The sequence below is a fragment of the Castor canadensis genome, chromosome 13, assembly GCF_047511655.1.
Source record: "Castor canadensis chromosome 13, mCasCan1.hap1v2, whole genome shotgun sequence".
Taxonomy (NCBI): Eukaryota; Metazoa; Chordata; class Mammalia; order Rodentia; family Castoridae; genus Castor; species Castor canadensis.
In genome coordinates this window covers 50,692,355-50,720,250 of record NC_133398.1, presented here as the reverse complement: position 1 = coordinate 50,720,250, position 27,896 = coordinate 50,692,355, and the positions used below count along the sequence as shown (strand labels likewise).

At 36.3% G+C, this 27,896-nt stretch overlaps 1 pseudogene; it reads right to left on the bottom strand.

Annotated features, from left to right (window-relative positions):
• Positions 1–591: 591 nt before the first annotated feature.
• On the bottom strand, positions 592–18,011 carry LOC109690865 (interferon alpha-6-like; annotated as a pseudogene).
• Positions 18,012–27,896: the final 9,885 nt, after the last annotated feature.

Genomic DNA, 27,896 nt, shown 5'->3' with positions numbered 1-27,896 from the left:
TTTTTTTAGTGTGTGTGTGGCTTGACCTCAGGGCCTACACCTTAAGCCACTCCAGCAGCCCTTTTTGTGTTAGGTATTTTTGAGACAGGGTCTCACGAACTTACTTGCTTGGGCTGTCTTCGAACCACAAACTTCCATCTCTGCCTCTTGAGTAGTTAAGATTACAGGCGTGAGCCACCAGCACCTGGCCTGGAGTTTCTTTTTAATGAATAAACACATATAAGAAGTTTTGTACAGTAGAAATTTAATGAACAAAGCAAAATAAGAAAAGCACAATTTGAAAAGAAGACACTTTGTTAAAATAATCACAGGGTAAAAGTACAAATAATATACCACCAAAAATAATTGCAGTCTTATAAATAGTTAAATAAATATTTAAATAGATGAATAGATAAATCTGCATGGATGAAAGGGAAAATTGTCCTGAGAGTTGAACACAATGTTGTTAATACCCCTAAAACATCTATCAAATGGATGCAAGTCATGTCACATGTATAGCAGAAATGAGTCTTTGCAATGGCAACATGAGATAATACAGTGTATTAGTCACTGAGAGTCATTTCCATTATGGAGAAGGTCTCATTCTTTGTGTCATAATCTTACATTCAAATTTTCTGATGAAGAGATGGATCTCATGATTTCTGCTCTGACAACCTTCCAAGCACAAGGACTGTATTTCTTCTCTTTCAGGTAGAGAGTGATCTTGTGGAAGTATTTCCTCATAGTCAGTGTAGAGTCCTCATGTATCAGGAGAGGCCCTTCTTCCCCTAGTTACTGTGTCAGACTGGTTTCCAAGTCTTTCAGCTGCTAAGAAATGCCAGTGTAGAATTTGTGCAGAAGGGTCTTCTCCCAAGCATCAGAGGAGTACTTTGTACTGAAGATGTTATAGATCTTCTGGGTCATCTCATGGAGGACAGAGATGGCTTGAGCCTTCTGGACCTGGTTGCCATCAACTTTCTCATGGGGGAATCAAGTCATTTCTGTCCTTCATACAGGAGAAGGAGAAATTCTCCTTCATTTTTCCCGGTAGTACTGAGACCCTACTGCTACCCAGGCTGTGCCTCTGAGACAGGTCACAGCTAAGAGAGGAGGTTAACCTGCAGTTGTGCATCAATAGAACCACCAATAAAGAAAAAGGCAAGGCCATTGAGGATGTTGCAGATGCTGTTGGCCTGGCTGAGGTGGATGGTCCTGGACCTTTCCTGCTATGCTTCTGAAGAACTTCAGGTGCTCATTGGACTTTAGCAGAGAACATTTGAGGTTCCATTTTCTGAATGCCCTACCCTTACTTTCTTGTTCTCTTTTTGCTTTCATTTGTGCATTCACCACTTGGGGTTAGAGGGGAATTTCCAACAATTTGGTTTTCATCTTGTGGCCCTCCCTCCTCATGCCACAAGAGCATTTTAGATTTTTTTCCTAATAAAAATCCTGACTAAAATTGAACAACAAAAATATATTGTTATATATCTATAGATATTGTCTATATCTTTGCTTTATTCATGAAAAAGAGCCAAATTTTAATTTTTTAAATCATATCAAAAAATGTAAGCTGAAAGTTAAAATTTAAAGCCATTATATATACATGGAAACGTCACAATGAAACTCCCTGTGTAACTATCTTAATCTAATAAAAATGTCTTTTTTTAAAAACAAAGAACAGGAAGGTAAAACAGGTCCTGTCTGGTAGATGGTGCCAGTGGAAGAAGGGAGAATATAAGGAAAGGGTATAGGAGGGTGAATATGGATATGGTGGAAAAATTATGTACTCATGTATGAAAATGGAAAAATGAATCATGCTGAAGCTATCCCAGGAATGATAGGAGGGGGATCTAGGACAACGATGGAGAGGAAATTCAATTATGATGTATTGCAAGAAGTTTTATAAATGACTCAGTGTATCTCTAGTAGCATGGTAATATGACAATAAATTTCAAAAAATGTTGAAGCCAAAAAGCAAGTATAAAATAAAAACCATCCAAATTTAATTTGACTTCAGTAATGTATTTTTGCTTTAAGAAAACTCATGCAAGCCAACTCACAAGAGTTTATAATAAAGAGAGGCAGTGTGTGGGTGTGTGTTTGTGAGACAAAAATGCATCTTCATAAGATTGAATGTGTCTTTATAACATATTGTGGAACCCAGTTATATATTTACATAAAAGTATTGAATTCCTGTATATTTCTAACCATTTATTTACATATTTATAAGGCTTTAGATTCCTGTTACCACAAGCTTAAGACCGGGGTTATGATCAACCTAGGGGCATGAGATAAACCAGAACTAAACCAGGGATCTAAGGCTCAGAGTTCATACCTGGAAGGGCTCCTGATGGGATAGCAGGTGTGGAAGAGGAATCAGTTCTGGAGACATGAGGTGAGTCCAGCACATCAGTGGGGAAGCAGTGAGATGAGAAGAGACGCAGGACCACCTGCCTTGCCAACTTCTTGATGCCTTTTATTTGTAGAATTGGATGATAGATTGATTATACCCTGTGAGGAACTGGGCCTAATTTTAACAATGCCAGAATCAAACTAAAGAATAGGAGTTGAGACAAAAGATATATTTTAAGTTGAAGTAAGTAATTTGACATAGTATTCCAACAGCTCAGGAAATGAAGTATAAAATTGAGGAATGGAATTGCATCAAATTATATAGCTTCTTCACAGCAAGGGAAAAAAATTACCACAGTGAAGAGACAGTATTTAGAATGGAAGAAAGTCTTTGCTTGCTATTCATTTGGTGAGGGATTAATTTCCACGATATATGAAGAGTTAAAAAGTTCAAAAGAACCAATAAATAGACAAATAATTTGAACAGATATTTCAAAAAAGAAGTACAAATGACCAATAACTATGTGAAAAAATATGCCCCATCCTTGGCCATGAATGAAATGCAAATCCAAGCTACATTAAGATTCCATCTCAATCAAATGGCTATCATCTTGATGATGGCTATCATCAAGAAAACCAACAATAACAAATGCTGGTGAGGATGCATGTAGAAAGGAACACTTAACTGTTGGTAGAAATGTGAATTAGTCTAGACAAAATGGAAGTCAGTAGGGAGGTTTTACAAAATCTAAAATTAGAACTATTATATGATCCTGCTCTGCCATTTATGGATATATGCAATGGAATCAAAGTCAGCATACTGTAGATCACTGCACACCCATGTTTATTGTAGCACTATTCACAAAAGACAAATTTTGGAATCAGTCTAAGTGCCCATCAATGAAAGAATGAATAAGGAAGTTATATATATGCACAGATACATATACATATATAGAGATATAAGATAAATATATAAATTATATATGTAAATATATAAAAATTATATATAAACTTATATATATGTTTATGTATATATATGTAGAGAGACAGGGAGAGAGAATGGATTATCAATCTGCTATAAGGAAGAATGAAATTTGCAGGAAAATGGATGGAACTGGTGTTCATCATGTTAAATGAAATAAGCCTGTGTCAAAATTAGAAATAAGGGCAAAACAGTTTCTGCTGGGTATTGAGGGGGTGGGGGGGAAAGAGAGGGGGCAGAGTGGGTGGTAAGGGAGGGGGTGGGGGCAGGGGGGAGAAATGACCCAAGCCTTGTATGCACATATGAATAAAAAAAAAAGAAATAAGCCTGTGTCAGAAGTATTACGAGTTTTGTCTAACACAGATAACACAAACCTAAAAGAAATGAAAAAAGACATGAATATAAAAGGACTATTGAAGTGAATCAGTGTCTTGTGGTATTGAATATGATTGAAGTGCATTGCATATTTGTATGAAAATGTCATAATGAAACATTATTTTGAAAAATAAAAAATTAATTAATTTGGCAAAATAGTTTAGAAATGGAAGAAGATCTGCTTTTGACTTTCCATTTGTAGTTGATATTAACTGATATGATTACTACCAACTCTTATCTTTCAATTCTTTGAGGTCTTCTCACATACAACTGGGGAATGATCATTTACTTCATTTGTATCTACCCATTTCTATGAGATATTTGGATCTATTTAGGTTTTATTTGTAACATTTGTTAGGCAATAATTATTGTGCTACCTCAGCTGGCAAAGTGAGGAGATTTTAGTCCTTGGTTAATGTTCTTGCCTACAAATGTTCTTATTCTTCTTTCTGCATGATTGTATTCTCACTTCTAACTACCATATTGATACAACCTTTAAAGAGTTGAGCTATTTTCTCCTTGGAATGTCTATCAAGGAATTTATAAGATACCTCTGAACCCAAATTATCTTACCAACCTTGTCCCCTAGGTATTTTATTCAGTCCCTAACATTTCAGGAGCTCAGTAAATGTTTCTGAAAGGGTACATAATTGTAATCATGGTAGAAAAAGCAATAAAATACATAGTACATATATGATTTTAGAATACAGTAGACCTAAGGTTATTTTAAATTCTTCATAGTCTATCAAGAAAAGTCACAATTGAAGATTGTGTGGATAATCTTATTAAAACAGTATCATTTGGCCAAATGGATATTTGATTCAAATTTGTGTTTCTAATATTTAGAATACAAGAATGAGAAAGAAGATCCTGGGTAAGATGGAAGTCTCACATGACACTTTTTGTTTTCATGATCCTCAAGGATCTGTGACAATCTTCTGATTCACTCCTTCCTCCTTTCCTCAGGTCATAAGGATACTTTTTGAATTTTACAACATGATTCAAGACCTTACCCCCCATTTTCTTGGCCACGTTTTAACATTAACTGTGTACTTGTGCACTCAATTCCTTAAAGAGTCAAGCGTGCTATAAATTATAATGAATGACATGTTGAGTTTAAATTCTGGGATTAGAATTCTGCGTGGAATAGTTTTAATAATGTCTGCTGCAAGAGAATTGGTTAGTTTTCTTCCTTAAACATCACTAAAAATCTTCTGATTAGGAGTCAGTGCATTTAATTCATATAAGAAAAATTTGTATTATGATCAGGTAATTTTTTTTAACCTGTATAGAAACTAGCTTCAAATATCTGGTGAATGTCTTTAAACATACTATTTTGGAGATTTTTTTACTAAAAAAAATTTAAAACATGGGAACTGCAAATACCTTTCAAGAATTAAAGCAAATAAAGTTTTAAACCATAACACATTTATTATAAAAAGTGACACATGGTCTACTCTCTAAACGTTTTGTAATTCATATGCATCTTATACAACATACTTTAAAAATAATCTCATAATTTTAGTTTTGTATATTTTTCAATTGGTACACAAATCTGAGCTGAGATTTTCTTTTTGGGCTTAGGAAATGAAGTAAAGAGTTACTTGCTAACTTTTCTCTGAAGATTTATGAAGAGGAAAAAGGACATTTAACTTTCTCCTCTCAAACCTCTCAGGCATAGGAGTTGTCTGTATTCTTTTTCTTGCAAATAGTGGATGATTCCTTGGAAATACTTGTTAATAGCTATCCCCAAATAAGGACAAAACAGATTTTCTTTGAATCTCAGCCTAAGATATTCCAGACCCTGATTAAGTCTGAGGAGTAATTTATCAAGCACAAGAATTGAACCTAAACATATATTTGCAAGAGATAGTGCTGAATATACTCAGGTCAAAAAGGAATATGATTAAGGAGAGGATTGGCTATCTGACCTTGATATTCCATAATTTAAATACCAGCTCTTTGTACACAAGTAAAGTTAAAAACCAAGCATCGATCAAAACAACATGGTTTTAATTTTCAGAAAATGTGTGTGTCAATGATTAGAAATTGCAAAATCATAAGAACATAATGCAAATAACCAACATAAAGACTAAAGTAAGTTAATTTACAGAAAAAAAAAGATTGTAATGTTTGATTGAAAAAAGACTGATATTTTCAAGGAAATAATAATCATTGAAGTTTATTACAAAGTAATATTAAGTCGAATTATGATAAGCTACTATTTTACCAAATAAGCAATTATTTAAGTATTTAAAATGTTCAAGTATTTTGTGCAAATACATCCATTGTTTGAAAATAATTCTTTGGAAACATCACAAAAGCATGAAAAAATGCAAGAGCTATTAATCCATCTTCTCCTCCAGGTGCCACCTTATTTCATTCTTCCACTCAACAAACAAGCTGTCAAATAATTTTCAAATCACAGTGTTCTAATTCACTTTTATGTGTCCTCTTCAACCATCCCCTAAAGAGTTTCTACTCCATTGTTTCTACTAAACCAGACTCTGATGACATCACCAAAACCATCTGTTTTCATGTCTAGTGGGATAATGCAGTTCTCACCTGCCCTGAAAATACTACCGTCTTTCCTTCATTCATCTCTCCACACACTTACTGTTTCTATTTCTTAATGCATTGGTATCTATACCTCAGTGTCCTTTGCATACTGTCCTTCTCTGACCTATCTTTAAATGCTAAGCCCTCATTCACTCTATTTGCGGGTAACCAGATCCATTTCCATGCCTTGAGACATGCAATGGAAAATCCTAAACTACTCTCTCTGTCCATGCCATGCCATTTGCTATTCATTCTAGATCATATTCCTTCTGCCAATAAGACTTCTGGACTTTTGTACTTGCAAGACACTTTAGAAAGGACATTTAGTATTATTTTCCTTCCTGGCATCATTTGTATCTAATGATTTCTTACCTCTCTGTGTAATATTTCATGTAAGGACCTTTGTACAGCCTTTTGTTATTGTGGTGGTGGTACTGGGCTTGAGCTATGGGCGAACACCTTGAACCCTTGCACCAGCCCTTTTTTTGTGGTGGTGTTTTTTTGAGACAAGGTCTTGCGAATTATTTGCTTGGACTGGCTAGAAACCACCATCCTCCTGAGCTCTTCCTCCTCAGTAGCTAGGATTATAGGTGTGAGTCACTGGTGCCTGGCTATGAAGTGTTTTGTCTCTTTCTCTGTAAGTCTGAAATTTTCAGAAGAGAAGGAACTGTGTTTTATTAATTTGTATTTCTTGATGGAGATTCCAAATTTTTCTACATGGATACTTTATATATATGATTTGAACACAGTGAGTAAGGAAATAAATATGACTACCCATTTTTCTATTTGGTTCAGAAAACTGCATTTAGATTTTGATTTTAGAAGTAACAAATCCAACTTTTATAATAAATGACAAAACAGAATATTTATTAGAATGGAACAGTGAATGTGTTTTCTAATCTTCCTATAATAGAAAATCAAACATCTAAAGGTGGTGAGCACCTTTAAAGAGCTCCTTAACCAACCAGGGTTGCTTTTACTCTGAAATCAATCACCTTAACACAGTTGTCTAAATGAGGCATCCAAATTGATGATTTCCCCACAACTTGGTCTCTATATTGTCTATGTATCTTTAGCATTAAAAGATGCCATTTTGGTTGTGCAAACTTTTACAAAAATCTGAAATAAAGGCACCATCATTGCTGAGATGTTGGCCTGTCTCTGTGTATGCACAACATAAATGACCCACAGAGGCTCAGAGTCACACAGAACTTTTCCTCTGGTCCCAGACTACACACTCACAGATCACATGTGGTAAAAACCATGATGCATGGGCAACACAGTTCTGTCCAGTCTTGATGGCTGCCTGGGGAGTTGGGAAGGTGACCTAAGCCCTCAGTACTATATGTGCTTGCTTTACACTGAATCAAAGCAGGTGGAGCTCATGATGATTCCTTAAGGTCTCCACAGGAGTTTCCTTTAAAAGAAAATAATTTTTTGTCTTCTTTGTACTTGATCTTCTTAAAAAATCCCATCATTATATTTATGGTTAACTTGTACAGCATGAGATAAAATAGCTCTTTAGATACTCACATTAAAGGTGAATGGTTTTAATCTGTTATTTGTGTATGTTCTGTATTTTTTGCATTGTGGACCCTTATCCTTAGCAAGAGTCTCAAATTCTAAACATGCCGAAACAGTGCAGCATTCACATGCTAGAAGAAAAAGAGTGAGAATTGATTCACCAGTGTCCTCTTTTCAATGAATGAAGTTAAATAAATGTATTTTCACAAGGGTCTTTACCATTTAGAAATTGTAATCTTCTAGAATGCACATTGCTAGTATTTGTCCACCTAGAGAGGCTCAATTTTTTCTAAGTGTATTCAGTTCCCTGTCTGTGACCCTGTTTTTTTTATATTATTCGTTTTAAGAAACTCTGCATCTGACCAGAATATAAGAGATTCCATGGTTGGTGCTGGTCTCACAAATATTTCCCTTGTTCTGTGATGACATCCCTGGACCCTTCCTGACTTCCCTTGCAGCTCCACACCCTGATGGGCATGCTCCTCCTCCCTCCATTTGTCTTGCAGAACCCAAAGGATAAGAAAGCTGTGGCCTGCTTAATAGTGACAACACAAAACATGAATCTTGTTCCAAAGGAAATTAGAAATAGTTTATGCTGGGCCATATCCAAATGACCACAGCCAAGGAACACAAATTCAGGTTAACATGAATATCATGTTCCAGTGTGGTAGATATTCATGTACTTTTATACCCACAGAACAAAGAAAGTCATAAATCAATTCATTTAGCAAAGACACTGACGGGAATATCAGGTATGCAGATTATAGTTGAGAAGGGAAATCTTTTCTATAGATTTCAGATGTTATAACATTCTTAGCTTTATGATTAGTGAAAGGCAGTGTACTGCTATAACTACCAATATGCTCCAAAAGTTTTGCCTGATAGTCACAATGGTGTTAGAGCTGATACAGATGTTGGTAGTAAATAGCTATTAAGTGGACTTAGACAACAAAATAATTTGGCTATTGAGCTGAAAAATTCCATCTCTCCACAATCATCTCATTCTAGTCAGTCAACCAGAGCTCAGGATTTTCGGCACAGAAGTGGCTTCTTCAGTGAACTTCAATCCATAGCAGGCTACAAGCAAGGGATATATACTGACCTTGGTCTTCCCATTGAGCTGTCTAGTGCCCAAAGAGGACAAGACCTGCCTGAAGCCTGAAGGATTTTCCATCTCTAACATAAAACATTAAGTAAATGGACTCTTTCAATATTGGAGTCTGTTCTTTTCAGGAATGCGTTGCTTTAGTTCTAAAGAAAGTCGGACAGACTTTGCCATACTCGGACTCTGTCTTTACCTGCCTTGGCCAGTAGGTGGCTCTTATTCTCTCTAAATGTTAAAATATTTCCCAAGGTAAAAGGGATCCTGCTTGCTGTTTCCCTTTTGCAGCAGGTACTGTTACGTCATCCTGGCAAGGACATTTCCTCATTTCTAAAAATACTTACCAGGTTGGTTAAAAAGCCTCTCATATGGGAGTCTTTCACTTGGTGGTCATGCTCATTTTAACAAAAAGTGACAGTGAAAAACCAAGACAGAAGAAGCAGCTGTATGAATGAGCAGGGCAGGTTAGTGAGGAGTGAGCCTGGCACCTGGGATTTGTGCACTGGGGAGAGAGGACACTGTTGTGATGTGAGAGTGGAAAATGGCCCAGGAAAGCATGGAGAAAGGGTGTGTGTGACAGATCAGAATCTGCAAATTAGATATGTGCATGTAGATTACTTATTGTATATTGTATACTATGTTTTATAACATTATTCTCATGTATGTTATTCATGCACTTTCAGCTTCAGTTGGATCTCTTCCTTTTCCATCTCACCTTCAGGGACACTAACTTGTTTAAAATGTTTTTCCCCTGTCATAGGATTGCAGCTCAGCCCAGCCCTTTCTAAGCAGTCCTCTGTCACTGGACCCATGTCCAAGTCCTTGCTGTTCCCCTCTGTGCAGGGTGAGGTAGTTCAACTGAGCTCCTTGGGTCAGTTTCTCCCTGTCACAAACATGATGTGGTACTTGACATCCAAATATGCCAAATATAGTGAATCTGCACATTTTTAGGATTTTGGAGTCTTTTAAATTTTATACATTCTTTTGATTTAATATTTATTTAGGCAAAGGGGTATCTCGCTACATGGGAATTACTTTCTTTTTCACCTTAATGCTAGAAATAAAATAGCAAAGTAAATGTGAAAAGAACAAAAGGTTCTAAAATGGTTTTTCAATAATTTTGAGGGATTGTTTTTTCTTTCTTTCTCTTGTCAAAATTCCTAGAACGCTGCCATTGCAATTCAGAATACAGAAGCGAAAGGAAAAGAAATGCAGGTCTGAATACGGTGAAAGTGAAAGCCAGAAAGTGACTGGCTACTGGGAGAGAAAGGTGGAAAATTAAATCATTTTCATCATAGTTTTGGTGATAATTTACTCTTTTGAGTTATATGGGAAAAATGATTTGAAACTTCATTTGCTGCTATTCTTCTAAACACTGTCACCAGCTTTCTTTCATGGTTTCACAAAATTATTGATGTGTTATTAAAACACTTCAGTAGAATTATACAATAATATGTCAACTATTTGCTTTAATTTAAAAACCTACCTTGAGCTCTGATGCTTAAGTATAATCAAAACAACAGCGTGGCCAAAACCAGCCCCTATTATCTGAAGGTCACCTCAACAAAATGACTTTGATATCATACAAATGAGGAAATTTCTCTTTCGCCCATCTACTCACCATATCTACTCACCACATGTTCTAATCTTGCAAATATTTTGTCTGTCTTCCATAAGATACTATCTATGCTTCACTGATGTTGCAGATGTTAACCCAAGAGCAAAAAAGGAATACTAAGGAACCAGAATTTAATAGATAGGATCAGGCTTTGGAGGACCACAGACTATCCTATCTTCTCAGATTTGTGCAATCCAAAAACAAACTTTTGCACTTGCGGAAGTGATATGAAGACCATTAATAACATATGATTCATTCAACGTCATCAATTTGAAATGTTCTTTGCATATTTGCATTTAAAGATAATTTACCCAGTAGAATTTCATAGGTGCCAAAGGAAACAGATTCTTATCAAAGAAAAGAATTCATCTTTGTCTTAGGCTTATAACTGTATAAACATTTTTAATAGGGAGATAGGTCACCTAGCACTGTAGATTCCTTCTTTAGCATTTGTTGGTATGAGAAATGGGAATATGTTGTTTGTCAGGGGGGTAGGGATGGTTGTTTCTTTATTTTGGATTTTGTTTGTTTTGTGTTTTTTGGTGTTGAGGATTGAATCATAGGCCTCGAGATTGGTAAATAGTTGCACTACCACTAGAGACAATTTCCTAACTGGGTATGGGAACAGCTTTAACAAATCAGCTCTTTAAAAACTGCCAAAAAGTCTTATCTACTGTGTTATCCTCACTATCCAGTGTGGTCATTTAATAGTAATTTATACAGCAGCTATTTCACAGATTTTCTTTTCCTACCAGAAGATATTCACATAGACGTGATCCTTCATTTCATAAATAATCTTATCCTTTGGCTCACTGGAGTCTCTCCAGACACACACAGAAATGGGAAATGACCATTTTCTTCTTGCATATCCATCTGTTTTTATGGGACAATGCATTTCCTTTCAATTTGATTTTGAAACCTTGGCATATAATAATTACAGTTCTTCAGGTTTAAAATCAACAGATTTTGAATCTATGCTTCCAATAGTTCTCATTCTTCTTTATACATGTATATACTCTCATGTCTATCTACTAGACACACAGTCAGTCATATGGCTTTGAATACCTGAGCTATTTACTTTGAGGACTACCTTTCCAGGGAAAACTTTAATGAACAAAGCAAAATAAGTAATTGACTAAAAATAATGTATTTTTATTAAATTAGTCACAGTGCAAATATACGCAAGAGATTATGTGAAGGTTAATAATTCAGATTTTGCATATGGTTTCATTAGTAAATAATTCAGTAAGAATATGAAAAGATATTTCTGTCATGTTTACAGCAAGAAAATTTGTTACTTTTCCTTCTAAAATACTTAGTACAAGCAAAGTAAAAATAAAGGATGGGCTGAGGTTATGGATCAAGTGGTAGAGCAGCTACCTAGCTAGTGCAGACTCCAGCACTGCCTCCACAAAGAAAAGAAAAAGAAAATGTAAATGAAGAGTGGTCTCAATGAAGAAACTTGTCTCAAACTAGACTTCCTTTCCCACCATCTTTACCCATGTTTGAGGGGAAGATAAACTTGTATTGTGAGCTAATTACTGATACCTTTTTATTTATCAGTTACAAAAGCTAGCCTCAACTTCTCTGAAAAATGTTTTTAATATATACCATTGTTAAAAGTCTTTTCTATAATCTATAACATGCGATTAAATTACAGCAGCAATACAGAGTCTCCCAAAAAGAAAATTCCAGGAGATGACAGATTCTCTGCTGAATTCTACCAGATCTTAATACCAACAATCCTTAAACTTTTCTATGAAATAAAAATGGAAGAGATGCAGCCAAACTCACTCTATAAAGCCAGTATTACATTCATCTTAAAACTGAACAAGTACACAATAAAAAAGGGAGTTGCATGCCAATCTTTTAAATGAACATACATGCAAAAATCCTCAATAAAATATTAGCAAACCAAATTTAGCTGCATATCCAAAAGATCATACACAATGATCAAGTTGGTTTTACAGCAAGAATGCAGAGATAGTTCAACATGATGCAAATCATTAAATGTAATACAGCATGTTAACAGAAACAGTGACAAGAACCACTTGATCATCTCAATGGATGCTGAAAAGGCCTTCAATAAAATTCAACATCATTTCATGATAAATGTTCTGAGGAAACTAGGAATGGAAGGAATGTAACTCAACATAATAAAGGCTACATATGTCAAGCCTATAGCCAATATCATACTTAAAGGGAAAAACCTGAAACCATTTCCTCTAAAGTCAGGAATAGACAAGGGTGTCCACTCTCTCCACTCTTATTCAACATATTCTTGGAATTCCTAGTCAGAGCAATAAGACAAGAAGAATAAACAAAAGGAATACAAATAGAAAAAGAAGAAATCAAACTATACCTAGTTTCAGATTACATGATTTTATACCTAAAAGACCTGAAAAACTAGCAAAGAACTGCTAAACACAATAAACTGCTTCTCCAAAGTAGTAGGCTACAAAATCAATTTACAAAAATCAGCAACCTTTCTATATATCAACAATGAACAGATTGAGAAAAAATATAGGAAAACAATTCCATTTACAATACCTTCAAAAACCCAAATAACTAGGAATAAAATTAAGAAAAGATATGAAAAGTCTCTACAAGAAAACTGCAAACCATTGAACAAAGAAACTGAAGAAGACTATAGATAGAAGTTAGAAAGATCTCCCATGCTCATGGATTGATAGAATTGACATAGTGAAATAGCTATATTACCAAAAGCCATCTACTTTTTCAACTCTATCCCACCAAAATTCTAATGATATTCATTACAGATATTGAAAAAATCAACCCTAAAGTTCATTTGGAATACTGAGCAAGAAGAGCAGAGCTGGAGGTATCACAATATCTGACTTCAAACTATATGATAGAGTCAAAGCAACAAAAACAGCATGGTACTGGTACAAAAGAATACATGACGACCAGTAGAACAGAATGAAAGACCCAAATATGAGGCCACACAGCCACACCCACCCAATTTTTGATGAAGACACCAAAAACATACAACAGAGAAAAGACAGCCTCTTCAATAAATGTTGCTGGAAAAACTGGATATCTACTTGCAGAAAACTTAAAGTAGATCCATGTCTCTCATGTTGTACAAGTATGAACTCAAAGTGGATTAAGGACCTTAATAGCATACCTGAAACTTTGAAGCTAGTGCAGGAAAGAATAGGGCATACACTGGATGGAATAGGCACAGGCAATGATTTCCTCAATAGAACTCAAATAGCTCAGCAACTAAAAAAAAGATTGACAAATGGGACTACATGAAATTAAAAAGCTTCTGCAGAACAAAACAGATGTTTTCTAAATTGAAGAGACTGCCCACAGAATGGGAGAAAAATCTTTGCTAGCTTGATATCTGACAAGGGATTGATAATCAAAATATACATGTAGTTCAAAACACTAAACTCCCAAAATATCAATGACCCAATGAAGAAATGGGCAAATGAACTGAACAGAGCTTTTTCAAAGGAAGAAATCCAAATGGCTAAAAAATACATGAGAAAAGGCTCATCATCTCTGGTCATAAAGGAAATGGAACTCAAAATCACTTTAGATTTCACCTCACTCCTGTTAGAATGGCTACCATCAAGAACACAAATAACAACAAATGTTGACAAGGATGTGAAGAAAAAGGAACCCTCATACACTGTTGGTGGGAATATAAATTAGTACAACCAGTATGGAAAAGTATGAAGGCTCCTCAGAAAGTAAAAAATGGAACTTCCATATGATTCAGCAATACCACTCCTGGGGATATACCTGAAGGAAGGTAAGTCAGTTTACAATAAAGGCACCTGCATTTTACATTTATTGCAGCTTTATTCTCAACAGCCAAGCTATGGAAACAGCCAAGATGCCCCACAACTGATGAATGGATTAAGAAAATATGGTATTTATATACAATGGAGTTTTATTCAGCCACAAAGAAGAATGAAATCTTGTCATTTTCAGGTAAATGGATGGAACTGGAAAATATCATCCTAAGTGAAGTTAGCCAGACTCAAAAGGCCAAAAGCCCTATGTGTTCTCTCACATGTGGAACATAGATCTAATAAAAATATAGCAACATTATGAAAAAGAGGCCATGCTAAGGGGAGGTCAAGTACAAGAGGGATAGGGTAAAAGAAGAAAATTAAGAAGGTGAATATGGTTGATGTACTCTCTATACAAGAAAAATACAGGGCATTCTTCATGGGGAGCATGTGTGGGAGGTGGAGTACCCTGTGCTGGAGGTATCCCAGCCTTGGAGGGAGCCTTGCCCTGGTGGGAGCCCAGCTGTGGAGGAAGCCTCACAGTGGAGGAGCTAAAAAAACAAAGAATTAGTACAGACACTTAAGAAAAGGACTAAAGGAGAATGAAGAAAAACAGAGAAGATGAACAAATTCTGGCTATAATAAATATGTGTGTGTGTGTGTATATGGAAATGTCTCAAGAAAACTCCATGTAGCTATCTTAAACAAGAAAAAAAGGTCATTATTTCTTTTCTCTCTTACAAAATTGGAAAACAGGAGAGCAGAACAGGTCTTGCTGGGGGAAGAGAGGAGGGGACGATAGAGTTGGTACCAGTGAAAGGGGAGATGTGGCTGGGAAAGGGTGTAGGACTGTTAATATGGTACAAATACTGTGTATGCATGGTATGTAAATATAAACATAACACCTATTGAAACTATTCCAGGAATGAGGGGAGGGAGTATAAAGTAGAACATTGAAGGGGGTGAATTCAAGTATGATATATTTGGTATATTACAAGAACTTTTGTAAATCTCACATGTACCTCAACCCAGAACAGCAATAAAAGAAAAAAAAGTTTCCTATAAAAACTAGATTGCAGAATTTGGAATCACAAGATTGTATACCCCAATATTAAAACAAAAACGCCAAACATTTGTGCAAATTTACAATGCCCAATGTAAAAACTACTTTTAAAATTTTCTCATGGATTTGTTTTCAAATATTTTTTGGCTGGTGCAAAAATCTGAGTTGACTTTTCTTCTTTGAGTTAGAAAACATGACGCTATAGTGCTTAGAGAGACCCATGAGTGTTGTCTACTGACTGGCTTTTTTTTTTTAGGGTCCTTGAGGAGGGAACACGAAGCTTCACTTTACCAACTGACCACCTTTCAGGCACAGGCGATGTATTCTTCTCCCTGCAGATAGTGGAGGATTACATGGAAATAGCTCTGGACAGCAACTCCCTAGTATCAACGGAACGGAGTTTCTTCATTTCTCCTCTTCGGTCCTTTCAGACTCTGACAAAGCCTACAAAGGACTATTTTGTCCCAGGCAGCACGGTTGTCCTGTGCCTTGAACAAGCTTGAAGATCTGTTGTAGCATCTGGCTATAGAAACAGGTGGTTTCTGTCTTCTTGGTTTGGATGATATTCCCATTTTCCAAGGACGTTTGAAAACGAATCCGTCAGTCAGGCAGTTGTGAGAGGGGATTCTTTTCAGCTGACTTAAGAGCTGAAGGGTATCCCTGTTTTCCAGGCCACGCCTCCAAGGCGTGTGCCCCAAGGGAGCAGGCAGGGCTGGAGCTGAGCATCACTCCTGCCATGAGCAGGTGTGGAGCATAGTGAGTTTGGCGATTCTCTCTACGGCCTCTAGGGGGCGAGCTGGCGGCTCTCAGGATTAGGGAGTCCGGCAGCAGGAGAGCGAGGCGCAGGCGGCTGGCCACGTCGCCCTGTGCTGCTTTCATATTTAATCCTCCAGGACGGCCGCTCCGGACGTCAGAGCAGCCAGGCTCCGCCAGCTCCCGGGACGGCGTGTTCGTGGGCAGCAGCGCGGGGCCGCACTTTGGGGACGTCCGCGGCTTTGGGCTGAGATTGCGGGGAAACCCAGGAGGCTGAGTTGTAGAAAAGGACTCCAAGGTCAGGGAGGGGAGCTTGGGGTTCAGTGATGGGGGCTTTGCTGAGGCCAGAGGGTCCTGTCCAGAAGGGATCCATAGTTTATGTGGCATGGAAGCTGGTGGTTACCACTTTTTGACCTTTTGACGTCTTGAGTAACTGTGTCTCGCCGATGCAGTTTCCTACTTTCATTTTGGATGGGAAGTGTGTCAGCCTTTACGTCGTGGTAATTTGGCGATCTTCGGGATCCACGTGAGAGCGGAATATTCACAGAAGCGGGAGGAAAGTTGCGAGGAGGTAGGTAAAAGAATTCTCGGCGGCCGTGCCAGTGAACTTTTGTTTTAAATCTGTTGCAGTAAAACCGTGTGAGGACACAAATTCAATAACGTGTTAAAAAAAAACCCAGTAATGTCCAGGAATCATCACATCATCCTTGGTGGATGGAGGACTGAATTACTTGCCTACTTCCGCCCAACAAGTTAACAACTGTGTAGCCTCCCTTTGTTTACATGTACTAATTAAAATGCCAATGAACTGTTATTGGAGTACTGATTGTATTGTATTCGTGTGTGCGATGATTTAATGGAAACATCTTTGATATATTAAAATGAATTTTTTAAGTGCGTCGGTCGCATACAGGGCACCAAGAAAAATATTTTACAAACGGGAAGAGTGTAGAGGGAATGACGGAATGACGGACACGCTTTTCCGGATCTCTTCCCTCTCCACTTCAAAGACAGAAACTTTTTTTTTTTTCCCAGTCTGAGGTTGGCTCAGCCTTGCCCTTGCTTGTCAGGCCTCTTTCACTGGAACCCCGCCCCCAGTCCTGGCTCTTCTGCTTTGGTCAGTGTGAGCTCCTTGGGTCAGCTTTCCTGGTGCTTGAGCTCACATGTGGTGCTAAATGTTACATATGGTTCTGAGCTTTTATTATGATAACGGAATCTTTATTTTATACATTATTTGACTTCAGATTTCCCTGGGCGAAGGAGTGCCATGCTGGTTGGGAGTCAGTTTTTTTTTTTTTTCTCCCCACTTAACGTTAGAATTGAAATAACAAAGGAAAAGGAAAAGAGAAAGGTACTAAAACAGGACCTTTAAATAATTTTGAGGAATCATTTTTCTTCTCTCAAGCAACAGAGGAATCCTTTGTGCTTATGAGAATGTAGATCTGCTGGGTCATGTCTTAGAGGACAGAGATGGCTTGAGCCTTCTCTACCTGCTTGCCGTCTACCTCCTCCTGTGGGAATCCAATGTGATTTCTGTCCTTCAGGAGGGAGAAAATAGACATTGTCCTCATGTGTTCCAGGACTATGTATCCCCTTCTGCTACCCAGCCTAAGGGTCTGATGCAGGTCATTGTTCAGACAGCAGGTACATTTGCATTTATGTACAACTTATCCAAAGGAATTTCATAGGTCCCAAACAGAATAGATTCTTACAAAACACACACACACACACACACACACACACACACACACACACACACCTCAAAATCAAAAAACGGGAAAAACACAAGAAAGGACAGTTCTTCTCATGTGTCCCAGGAGTGTCAAGGCCCCTCTGTTACCCAAGATATGGATCTGAGGCAGGTCACAGCATAGGGAGCCTGTTGGCCTGCAGCTGAGCACCACCAGGGCCACCAGTAAGGCAAAGGGCAAGGTCATTGTGGATGGTGCAGACGCTGCAGGCCTGGCTGAGGTGAGTGATCCTGGACTTTTGTCTCTTGGTCTCTGAAGGCCTTCATGTGCATTTGACTAACGTTGGGGACATTTGAGATTCCACTTTCACAATGCCCTGCTCTTACTTTCTGCTTCTCTTTTTGCTTTCTTTATGCTTTCAGTACTTGGGTTTAGAGAAGTATTTCTCAAACATTTTACTTTTATCATAGCCCTCCCTCTTGGTGCTAACAGAGCCTTTTAGATCTTTTTGTACTAATAGAAATCCTGATTACAATTCAACGACACAGATAAGTGGTAACATATTTATGTACACTATATCTTTCCTTTATACATAAAAAGGAAAGTGTAAAATTTTTATTGACAGCAAACATTTTCAGTTGAAAGTTATATTAAAAGCCATCAATATTTAATTTGTTTTCATTAACATACTTAAAAAAATTCATTACCAATATTTACTCTATAAAGTACTTTAAAGCATTCTCAATATAAAGGATATTATATAAAATACTATTTTCCATTCCTATTATTAATATAACAGACAGAACATATTCACATGTTTTAGCATATTTCATAAGTGAATGGTAATTAGGTAGCAAATAAAATTTAATAAAATATTTTTTCTATTGTAGATAAATTGATAATTGACAATTTAAACATTGCAAAGACATTATGTTATTAATTAATTACCTTCTTCATATCTTTTCATTTTTATTAGCATATATTCATTGTAAAGGGTATTTCTTGTGCCAATTCTTAATAGCCTTATCTTGGTTCATTAGCATACTTTTGCTTTAAGTGGAATCAATTTGCTTAGAAATTGTTACTGTTTTATGAGTTATATTTTACTCATAACTTAGTGACTTTTAAAGTAATATATGTACTTGTATACATGTAATAAATTACATTATTATACAATTTTAAATTTATAAAATATGTAATGCAGTGTAAAGAAATCCATAAACTCATAAAAATATTTGAAATAGAAAGTATTTTAGTATCTGTTCTTTGTGTAAAAACATTTACTTTTCCTTCATTTGAGAAAGTAACTTTTAACTTCACTAGCTGATAAATATTATCAAAGTCAATTGACATAATTATTAATGTGTTGAATACATTTACTAATACTAAATAAGTAATACAATAATTTGTGTTTTACTGTCATAGATCACATCACGTTTGGAAGCACAGAAGTTTAAACATAAGCACACGTACAATGTAGACAATGGCAGCCCAATACTGTGCAAACTGTGATCAAACATGTAATGAGGAGAGATACTTCGTCCATCAGTTATCGTCATTTATTGTCTGTAGGGTTGTAGCACAGATGTTACATATATTTTTCTGCATATTCCACGAATTCAATGTCAATATTTCTCTAGGATACAAGAGGAAAATCAAGAAGAGGAAATAATCACTATAAACTTTTTTAATAGAGTTCAGCTTTGGAGGGTCACAAAACTTTGTAATATCTAAGATTTGTTCATATCCCCCAAACTAATTGGGAGGTATATCATCCCCAATTAGAATATAAGATTGAGAAAATATCAATTTGAATTTTAAAGAAAAATTTTGTCCTTACAATTCAAATTTCCCTAAGAGATTCCAGATCTAGCTAAGTATTACAAAAGGAAAGAAAACTGAGAACTAATGTGAGTAATTGGACATGAACACAATAAGCTAAATGGAGCGAGTGTAAAATTTTCCTGGATAGCATGCAATATAGCACAAAGCTTTCCTTCTCATTTTCACTTTCATAGAGAGCAAAAGTTGTCACTTTTTGCATTCCAATGACTAAGGGCAAAGATAACAAAGTCGTGACTGAAGGTGGTAACAATGGAAGAAGGGAAGCAATATCCTACTGGCATTTCCTCATTGTGCCAAATGGATAGTTCCTTCAAGTTTGTTTTTCAAATGTTTTAAGTACGAGATGAAAATGAATGGCCTGGTTAAAAAGGAAGACTCACATGCCACTTTTGTTTCATGATCCTCAAGGCCCTGCAGTGAACTTCCTATTTATCCTCTCCTCCTTTTCTCAGGTCATAAGACACAACTTGAAATTTACAATGAGATCCAAGACCTTATTCCCATCCTCTTGGCCACTTTTTAACTTCAACTATGCATTTGGGAACCAACTTCAGTGCTTCCTTAAAGAGTCAATGATGCTGTGACCTTTAATGCATGATATCTTGCTTGAGTTTGAATTGTGAAATTAGACTTTGGGATGGATCATTTTTAGCAATGTGTCTGCAGTAAAAAGGAGGTTCAGTTTCTTCCTTAAATATCGTTATAAATAGGTAAAAAATGAAGAATGCTTTCATTTAAAGAACTTGTCTTCTCTTCCTGTAACCCACCCAAATAGATTTCCTACCTCACCAACTTTACCTAGGTAACATATTAGGATAAATTCAGGCCATTTTATTATGACTGACAGTGATTTTTGTTTTCCTGTACAACCTTGGACCCTAAATATATTCCTGTGTGATTCAACATACTTTTCCCCCATTTGCAACTGAGTAGAATAGTCTCAACTTTTTTTTGTAAATATACTCAAATCCCTTCTGTGAACCTACTATCTTTACATCATTTGTTTTTAGAAAACACTGCAGATGACCAGAATTTAAGAGGTTCCTTGGATGGCACTGGTCTCAGGAATAATTTTCCCTGTGATGTGTTGTTGTCCTCTCTGGAGTGTCCCTGGATCCTTCCAATACAATGAAGGCTGCTTGGTCTCATGTCACCTACCCGGAGACATTAATATTATGTAGGTCTTGGTGGGAGAACCCTGTGCTCTCAGCACCACTTTAATCCTTCTCCCTCTTATGGAAGAAAATCTGGAAGATTCTGTATCCAGAATTCAGATCTTAGGATCTGAAGGAATAATTCACTCAATAGGCACTGCTCCAGTTCCTGAGGATCTGCCATTGTTCCAGTAGACTGCCTCAGTACCTCTGTTTCCAGCTATGTCCTCAAGCTGGACCCTTCAAAGTTTTCATGTTTATGCACGTGCACTTTGGTCTTTTAAACAAGTGAGAGTGCTGTATCTATTGCAGTCTCTTTCTAGTGAATTCAGAACATGAAACCTCTAAACAGGGTAACAGGTGAGCAGCTGCAGTCTTTAGCAGATCATCGTGTATGGACGTATGGCCAGAGCTCCTTGTACTTACTGCTTCTGGGCCTGGCTGCACAGCAGTGGATTTGATCGCTACAACTCAAGACTGAAATGATAGGAAGGGTCCAGGTGTGCCCGTTTGCATTCTTTGTTCTAAAACTTGAAAACATTGGCCATCTCCAGCACGTGCTGCATCTTGGTCCCTGGCTGCATTTTCCTTGTCACTTGTGTCTGCTTGCTGCTCCCGGTGCCCCTTCTTAGGATGAGTAGATGTGGCGGGTGGGTGTGCAGGATTGCTATACTTAGCGTCAGTATTTGCCCTCCTTGGCCAGTAGGTGGCTCTCATTCTCCCAAGTGTCACAAAACCTCCCAGGGTAAAAGGGATCCTGCTTGTTTCCCTTTTGCAACAGCTACTGTTACATCATTCTAGCAAGGAAATGTCCTTATTTCTAAAAATACTTACCAGGAGCAGAAACAAGCTTCTCATGGGGAGTTTCTGACAAGAGTAGAACTTTCGATCTTTTCTTTCACTTGGTGGTTGTGTACACATTAAGGAAAATTGACAGTGAGAAACCAAGATGGAAGAGGAAGCAACTGTATGAATGAGCAGGGCAGGTTAGGGAGAAGTGAGGAGGGCACCTGGGAATTTTACACTAGGAAGGGAGGACAGTGTTGTGATATTAGAGTGGAAGAATGGGGTCCAGAAAAGCAGGGAAAGAGGGAGATTGTGGAACATATTGGAATCCGAAAATTAAATTTGTTCATGTATTCACATATATGTACATATATGTATAAATTGTGTACAGTTTATTTCTTATTGCTATGTTGTATGATATATGCTATATAATGTATTATTACATATATGTTATATATTATTCACATACATGTTATATATTTGCTCACATACACTTTTAGTTTATGTGAAACTTCAGTTTAGGATGCTAATCCGTATACAAGATATTTAAGACTCATCAATTGTTGGTTAATATTAACTTCAAGACTTCATGTCATATGTATTTAATTTGAGTCTTCTTCAGGACAAGTCCCACTTCTCTTTTTTCAACTATTTGCATTTTACTACCAGTTAGAGAAATAGGAGAGTTCACTATTGTCATATAGGTCCTTATGAATAAAAATGAAAATAAGGACAATCTGTTATCTCTCACTTAGTGGGAAATACTCTGCTAAGGGCTCTTAAAAGTTTTACTGTGCTTGAAACTGGTAACTGTGGGAATATTTCCAGTCTGCATTACATTTGTGAAAACTAAGTCTCAGAAAAGTTAGGTGAATTACCCAAGATCAAATATATGTGTTGGCAGAGTCTAGAGTCAATGAAGAATCCTATACTGTATGCTTTAATCAATTATTTAAATCTCACACTTTGAAATTCTGACATATTTTAATAAAATATCACATTCTCTTGCTTTCTGACTGTTGATTAGTGGATTTTATGGTATAATATTTTGTTTAAAAAAAGACTGGTTTTCACTGAATTTTATATTTTCCCTTATATACCAGTGAGTCTGTGAGACCGCCACCCCCATCTTAACTAATGTCTGGGCCTGGTATTATGAGCCTTTCAAGCTGCCCAAAAAGACGAATCACAGTGAAGCCAGCACATGCATTACACAATGGGTTTAATTCTTTCAATGAGAAAAGTCTTCATGATAAAGTCAAACCCAGGTAAATAGTGATCTTCTAAAAAGAAAAATTCACTTTGATGATGTCTTTTTTCCTCCTTTAGTCTTTGGATTTGTCTCCTTGAAGAAGCATTTTTAGGCCTGTCTCACAGCTCTCCTACGAGAAATTTGTTTATCTTTTCATATTTATAAATTTCACAGAGTTCATATAAATTACTCAAATATAAAATTCAGCATATAAGAGTTTCAGATTTTCTCTTACAAAAGATGACTTTCAAATATGACTATGTGTTCGGTTTCACCCAGGTCTGATGAACAGAATTGTAACAAATGTTTCCATCTTTGAAAAATTTCTTACTAACTATATTAAAAATGATGATTTGAGGATTTGTTGTTTACAAGAAACCCAATTTACAGATAGAAACTGAATAAAACTAGAACTCAACAACAAAATAAACAGCAGAAAATACTCAAACACCTGGAGACTGAACAACATGCTGCTCCATGACCAGTGGGTCATAAAAGAAATAAGGGAGGAAATCAAAGAGTTCCTTGAATTTAAGGAGAATGAAGTACAACCTATCAGAACCTATGGGACACAGCAAAGGAAATCCTAAGGGGAAAGTTTATAGCCATCAAAGCATATATTAAAAACACAAAATGATCTGAAATAAATAACATAATGCTGCATCTCAAACTCATAGAAAAACAAGAACAAGCTGAACCCAAAGCTAACAAAAGGAGAGAAATAATAAAAAACAAGGCTGAAATCAATAATAAAGAAATCCCCCCAAAAATACAAAAAAAAATCAACAGAACAAAAAGATGTGTTTTTAAAACATAAATAAGATTGATAAGACCCTAGCAAATCTAACTAAAATGAAGTGAGTAAAGACCTAAATTAATAAAGTTAGAAACTACAATGGGGAAATCACAACAAACAGCAAGGAAATCCAAGGAATCATTGGTGATTATTTTGAAAACCTACATTCAAACAAATTTGAAAACTCTAAAAGAAAGGGACAAATGTCTAGGCACTTATGACTAATCAAAATTGAGTTAAGAGGATTTAAATCACCTAAGTAGATCTATAATACATAATGAAACTGAAGCAGCAATAAAGAGTCTCCTCAAAATGGAAAATCACTCACTCAGATTCACTACTGAATTCTACAGGATATTTAAAGAAGAATTAATGCAAACATTCCTCAATCTTTTCCATGAAATAGAAAGGGAAGGAGCACTGCTAAAAACACTGCTATGAAGGCAGTATTACGCTCATCCCCAAACCAGACAAGGACACAACAAAAAAAGAGAATTATTGGCCAATTTCTTTAATGAACTTATATGCAAAAATCCTCAATAAAATAATGAGAAACTGAATTCAACAACATATGAAAAAGATCATGAATCATAACCAAGTTGGTTTCACCCAGGGGTGTAGGGATGGTTTGGCATATGAAAATCATTAAACATAATACAGTATATTAACAGAAGCAAAGACGAAAACCAAATAATTATCTCAATAGATGCAGAAAAAGCCTTTGACAATATTTAATATCCTTTCATTATAAGAGCTCCTATGAAACTAGGAATAGAAGAAATGTACCTCAACATAATAAAGGCTATATATGATAAGCCTGTAGCCATCACCATACTAAATGGGGAAAAACTGAAACCATTTCCTCTGAAATCAAGAGCCAAGAATGAGACAAGAGTGACCATTTTCTCCACTCTTATTCAATGTAGTCCTGGAATTCCTAGCCAGATCAACAAGACAGGAAGAAGAAATACATGGAATTCAAATAGGCAAGGAAGAAGCAAACTAACTTTATTTGCAGATGACATAATCTTGGCCTAGAGGATGTCTATTTTTATTTGTAATTTAAAGGTAATGATAACGGGTAAATTGGTAAATTTGTAAAATCAGGATAGAGTTTCTTTTGAGTGAATTAATATGCAATTGATAACCAGATAAGGAACTCCAAAACTAAAACTGCAAAAAACCAACAAAGTCAACTAAAAATGGGCAATAGATCTCAGTAGACATTTCTCAAGAGAAGAAACGTAAATAGCCAACAGGCAAATGAAAAATGCTTAAGATTACTATTCATCATGGAAATGTAGATCACAGCAACAAGAACATATCATGTCTCCCAGAAAGAAAGGCAATTTTCAACAAGTCTAAACATAACAAGTGCCTTCAAGGGAAAGGGAATCCTTGTACACTATTGATGGGATAGAAGTTAGTAAGTAATGAAAAACAGTATGGAGGTCCCTAAAGTGTCAAATGCAAACCTAGCATAGGTTCCAGCAATCCCATTACTGGGTATATAGCCAAAAAAATCACATCGATCTGTGGAAGAGACACATTCACTTCCATGTTTGTGCAGCACTGTTCATAGTGCTCAAGAGATGGAAACAAAATAAGCATCCACCAGGTGCAGAATAGATAAAGAAAACATGGAACACACACAAAATAAAAAGAAGAGACCCTGGCATTTGCACCAACATGGATGGATGTGGAAGTCATGATGTTCAGTGAAGTAGGTCAGGTTCAGACAGAAGAGTACCTCATGATCATACTCACATGTGGAATTTGAAATTGTTGCTTTCAGAGAACTTGAGAGTAGAGGGCAGTTATCAGAGGCCTCAGAGGATGGGAGGGAGAGGAAGAATGGGGAAAAGTTGACCAAAGGGCACAAGTTACAATTTGATAGGAGCAAGATGCTCTGTTGTTCTGTTGCACAGTATAGTGACTGTACATATCAATAACATACTGTGCACTTCAAAATGCTGCTTCTAGGAAGGGGGTTTGAGCATTTTTGCCATAGGAAATGATAAATACAGAAAAGAAAAATTTGTTTACCCTAACTCAAACATACTGCAATGCATATATGTATTGATGTTACATTATAATTCATTCATGTGTAAAAAGTTTATGTATTTATGTATGCATTTAAAAATAAATTTAAAAAATTTAAAAAGAATGTAAAGAATGTCAAATTTTCTGTTGTTGAATGTTATAAACAAAGCAAAATAATTTGATTACACAAAAAGAAAATGTTTTATTAAATTAAATGCAATATAAAGTTGCACAGGATATTATATATAAAATATATAAACATAATATTGTATCTATATTGTATAGACAACATAAATATATGTATATTATATTATATATACCTGTATTATATAGGTAAATACTTAAATAATGCAACTTGCACAGGATATTATACAGATAAATACTTAAATATATATTTACATAAATACAGTTAGATACATAATGAAATAGAGCTGTATGCATAAGAGAAACAAATGCTATAGAGCTGACCACAATATTACTTAATGCCACTGAAATTATTTGACAGATAGATTGAATTCATGTCAGTTACATTAGGAATGAGACTCTGTAATTACAATGCTTGTGGAAAAGAGATATCGTGTATTAGTCATCTAGAGTCATTTACATGTTTGACCAGGAGTCATTCCTTCCTGCACATTTGCTGAGGAAGAGAAGACTCTCACTAATTCTGCTTTGGCACAAGGGCTGTGTTTCTTCCCTTCCAGGTAGAGAGTGAACCTATGGAAGTATTCATCACAATGCAGAAGGGTCTTCTCCTAAGCAGTAGAGGATTCCTTTGTGTTGAAGAGACTGTAGATCTGATGGGTCATCTCATAGAGACCAGAGATGACGTAAGGCTTCTGTACCTGCTTGCCATCAAACTCCTCCTGGGGGTATTCAAAGACATTTTTGTCCTTCAGATCAGAGAAAGGAGAGATTCTCCACATTTGTCCCAGTCCAATTTGTCAAGACCCTCCTGTTACCAATACTACGAGTCTGTGCCAGATCACAGGGCAGGGAGCAGGCTGACCTGCAGCTAGCACCCCCAGGGCCATAAGTAAACAAAGGGCATAGCCCTCATGATACTCCTGTCTCAGCCACCCTAGTGTTAGGATTTCAGTGTGAGCCTCCTCACCTGAATCTACAAAGTAAAATTTTGAAGATCATTGTATTCTTTCTAGATAATGAAAAATGGTTCATTGTATTAAGGTTTCCTCTAGAAGATAAAGGAACTCAGAAATCGATATTATTCTTCTGTGTCTGAGAAGAAGCAAAGGAAAATTTAATTTTAAGAACATTTCTCTCAATTTAATAGAGTGAATTAATAAGGAAAATGTTAAGAGGAATGAAAGCATGAAATTATGTAAGGTGTTCCTTGTCAGTTAGACATTGTTCTCCCAACAAGTACCATCCAAGTCCATCTCTGCTTACCTTCCCAGGTCAGATGTGTTTACAGTATTAGGGCTGTAGACTAGGCACTGTTCTTAGCATTAACAAAAATATATCCTCATTTTTCCTCTAAAGGACACCCTTGTTTTTCATAGGTATAAAATACCTACTAAGTGCCCCATATCCAGTCACTGAGAATATCAGAGAGTAAAGCAAACAGCATAGGGTTCTATTATTATATCAATTTACAAATGAGAGAGAGAGAAAGAGAGAGAGAGAGAGAGAGAGAGAGAGAGAGAGAGAGAGAGAGAGAGAGAGAGAGAGAGAGAAAGATCCCAGGTTGTTAATGAGCTCTGGAGTCACTATTGACACCCAGCAAATCACAGCCTGAGTCCTCAGCTCTTCCATACTCTCTGCAGATATTTTTGGTCATAAAAATCAGAGCTGGTTCTAGATTGATTAGTGTTTTCCAGTGGAGTCCTGCCTAAGTAATGGCAGAGTCTTCCTCTTTATGGGAAAATTTCATTCACTTACATCAGACACATTACATAACCCCTTAACTGGCCTCATTTTATTTATATGTTATATTCTCATTTTTGTATTTCAGAATGTGTCTTCATAAGATCAATTGTAACATTTATAACATGTTGTCAAACTCATTGATATATTTACATGCAGCTCATTGAAATCCTATTTACTTCTATCCATTTACTCATGTATTCATTAGGCTCTAGATTCCTGTTACCACAAGCTTAAGAGTCAGGGTCTTGATCAGCTTAGAGGAATAAGCTAAACTAAGAACCAAACTCATTAGCTAAAGCTCAGAGCTCACACCTGAAGGAATGACAGGTGTGGAACTGGAATCAATTCTGGAGACATGAGGAGAG